The sequence below is a fragment of the Aptenodytes forsteri genome, unplaced genomic scaffold, assembly GCF_000699145.1.
Source record: "Aptenodytes forsteri isolate BGI_AS27 unplaced genomic scaffold, ASM69914v1 Scaffold82, whole genome shotgun sequence".
Lineage (NCBI taxonomy): Eukaryota > Metazoa > Chordata > Aves > Sphenisciformes > Spheniscidae > Aptenodytes > Aptenodytes forsteri.
The window spans coordinates 11,173,923-11,177,739 of NW_008795490.1; positions in this window are offsets into that span (position 1 = coordinate 11,173,923).

Genomic DNA, 3,817 nt, shown 5'->3' on the forward strand with positions numbered 1-3,817 from the left:
CCCCATTTGCTGCTTCTCCCCCCCCCTCTTTTTTTTTTCCTTGTTTTGTTTTGCTTTAAGTATGAGTGATTGTGAGGCACAGATGTCATTAAGGGTTTCTGGTAAATACCCCTTTGCATGGGCTGCAGAAGTGTCATGCATGCTCCAGTCATGGCTTGTACCATAAAACCAAATCAAACTAAAAGTTTTGCACGGCAGAAAGATAGCATTTGAAACTGATGCACTCTTGTAAAGATAGCATTATAGACTGCTCATGGGCTATGCTGGTGAGGTACAGGCAGAGGCCTCCCATGGCACCAAACCTCCCCAGCATGGAGACGTGCAGCCTTGCTCTGGCAGGAGAACGGCTCCTGGGCATGCTGGGGAGGGCAGCAGGGACAGCCTGTGAAGACCTTGCCCTCCCTGAACAGGGCTCCTTAATAAAGGGGGTGGGATCAGGTACTGCAGGGATACACTGAGCTACACTAGCAGCTCCTACACCCTGTGGCTAAAACAGGAAGAAAAAAACATTTCATTTGTGCTATCTCATTTCTTGCCAGCAGGAATGAGTTGTGTGTGGAGGGACTAAGCTGGCGGCTTGACCAGCACCTCCAGTCATGTCCAAAACCTTCCCTATGCAAAGCACAGTCCCAGGGTGACAGGTCAGGACTGCCTGAAGGAGATGGCACAGAGAGAGCCACGCAGGACCAGGAGTGATCCTGCCACCAGAAGCAACAGCTTTTATACTGAAGCAAGTTTCACAGAGCAATATGCACGCATTTGTCAACAGTGGGACAGCACTCTGCATGGGTGAAAGAGAATATTCATATGTTGTTAAAAACCACACTCAGAAGACATCCATTTCAGTCCCTGTTCACTACTGCCCATTCCCACCAAATAAACTGTTTATTCCAGGAGAAAAATAATATATACACACACACAGACAAATAAATGAAAACCATCTTTTAAGCTCATTAGTGTGTTGCAATAGCAATGGATTAAATCAACTGCAGCTGATTGTTACTAAGGTTTCACCATAACAGCTAACTGTTTCCTGGAGAATTAATTTATTTAACTGTCCGCATGTGGCAGACATCATGAGGCTGTGAATTGCCATGCCCTCATGGGTTGCTAAAAGCAAACAGCGCAGTTGCCAAATGGCTGGGATGGCTCTTACGCACTCGGGTGGCACTTTTCAAACAGCCTGCTAGATTCTCTGCTAAACACTCAGATCCTGATGCCCTGGAGGCGGTGCAGGGCATGAGGAGTCCTCTTGGGCATGTGGACATTTCAATGGGACCACAGGCGTGCCTGGCGTCTTGGGGCAGGTGAGGTGCTCCTCTGCAAGCTGGCTACAAAGGGACTAGAGTGGGGCTGGGGCTGTGGTGGGGGATGGAGATAGGATGGGGCAGGTGAGCAGGAGGCATGCATGATGGGCAGGAGGTGAAAAGGCATAGCCATGCCTATCTCAGCCAGAGATGAGGAGTTAGACCTGCTGAGACCTAATCTGGCAGTTCTCCAGCAGCAGGTTTAAGATGTGCTGAGGCCTCTTCATAGGCTCTGGGTAATTTGGGCAGCAGAAGAAAACCCTAGCAAATTCACAGACAGCAAAGGGCTGCACCTGCAATGAGGTAGCAGAAAGGTGTAAAACCAGAGAGAAACAAGGAAGCAAAGAGATCAGCCTGCAAAAACCCATGGACCAGAGTTGGTGGGACAGTTGGAGGGGGTAGCTGTATGGGGTAGGAGTTCAGAGCACAAAGAACACAAATAAGGCTGTGGTGTAAAACAGGAGAGATACACACACACTGTCCAGGGAAAATGCCCTTTCTGGTTGCTGGTCTTTTCCCATGTCTTGTCTGCCCCCCCTCACCCTGCAGCCAACTGACCAACTAGCCACAGCTTCTCAGTTGCTAAATCCTTTCCAGCAAGATTTCTTTTTCCAGAACCCTTCACAATGGGCATAGTGGTTTTAGTGCTGGGCAAGGAGGGAGATTATTTTTTTTCATTTCTTCTTTCCTTCCCTTATCTCTCACTCTCATTTTTTTTTTCTGATTTCAGAAACATTCCTCTTCACTATTGGGACCAAACTGGGACCTTTTTGAGTCAGAAAGCGAAAAACCAACATCCTAACCCAGACAAACTGAAAGCAAAGAACAGGGGCTTGATATGCCAGCTGAGAGCCATAGTCACCAGACTCCTGCAATGGCTCAGACTTTTTTTCTGGCTGATCTGGTGGGCTCCTGATTCACTCTTTCTCTAAACAAGACTAGAAATGTTCCATTCATCGACGTTGTGTGTGCAGTCACAAAACACATTTTGGTTTCAATGAGTCAACAATTTCTAATATTTTCCAAACAGCTCCAGTTGGGGTTTTTTAATATAGAAAAAGTGTGTGCTTCCTAGTGAAGGGCACAGTAGGTTGTATAGTGGCCTAGGAAACATGAATCCCTTTCCATTTGCCGCTCCTCTGCAGCACTTCATTTTGCCAGACACTGAGAGCACAGCAGAAAAATCAAGTCCAATTAACCTCCATTCTCAGCCTGACTCCTTGATATGATATAGTTCATTTAAATCCTGTCCTTCGTGCTTGTCTGCTCTCTTGCTTCATGTTTATTGAAGTGCATATGTGAATTTCTAATAACCCATGTTTAGATGGATGTTTGATGACTAACTCATCTGGCAAATTGAGAAATGGTGCTTTGTGCAACAAAGGATTTTCTTTGCTTGTCCACTTAAAAATCAATTTGTGAAACTTTCTGGTGTTTTCTCCCTTTTCTTCCCAACCAGAAAAAAAGTAATTCCTTCTTCATTTTTTATTAGTGGTTTCGAGCCAGAAATTCAGTTCTTGGAAAATCAAGCCTTGAAATTGGTAAAGAAACTAACATGCAAAACCAAACTATTGAATGTTTTGACTTTCTCAGCATTCCTCCTACTGCCTGGGCTTTTGGCAACTGAAACAATTCCACCAAATTTATAAACATTTGCAAAATGTTTCTGAATCCATTATTTGTTTGGAAAAAAGAAAATGGATCAAACAAGTCAACCCTAAATGTGCATGCCCTGGAGATAATAATACATTGGCAAACAATGGACGAGACACGTAACAAATAATTCCATTCCAAATTTCTGCTTGGTTTTCCTTGGGGATTCACTATAGGTAATGGGTAATAAGGAAGAGGTATTTTTGTGTCCAAATGAGGAAGAGTTATTTCTCCACCCATAAATGCTCTTGGTATAATGTTTTTATTTTAGTTCAGTGCTGTGAATCGTCATGTGCAGAACATATTGACAGCCATTTATAGCATTGAGTTTCTCAGCAATGAGAAATGAAGCTAATGCTGTGCTAAAGCCCAGACAAAAGCTTTTAAGTAAAAGCCCCCAATATCTAATTTTTATCCTGATGTGAAAAGGGAAAAGTTCTGAAATCTCCCACGGTTTTAATGGGGAGGAAAACCATTTTCTGACTGCCTTTTATCTCACTCTCCTGAAATGGTACTGAATATTGGTTCCTCTTTTCTAGAGTCACATGCAAACCTATCTGGAAGACACAATGTTAAAACTACTGTTTTCTATGGGTCAGTCTGCTGAGTAGATGGGCCTTTGTATTTTGTCTGCCCTATTTTTGATACATCTTCCTTTTCGTTCCTAAAATTGGAGTAGGAGGCAAATGTACATACAGAACAGTTATCTGTCCAGATTCAACAAGGCCAAGTGTCGGGTCCTGCACTTCGGCCACAACAACCCCCTGCAACGCTACAGGCTTGGGGAAGAGTGGCTGGAAAGCTGCCTGGCGGAAAAGGACCTGGGGGTGTTGGTCGACAGCCGGCTGAACATGAGC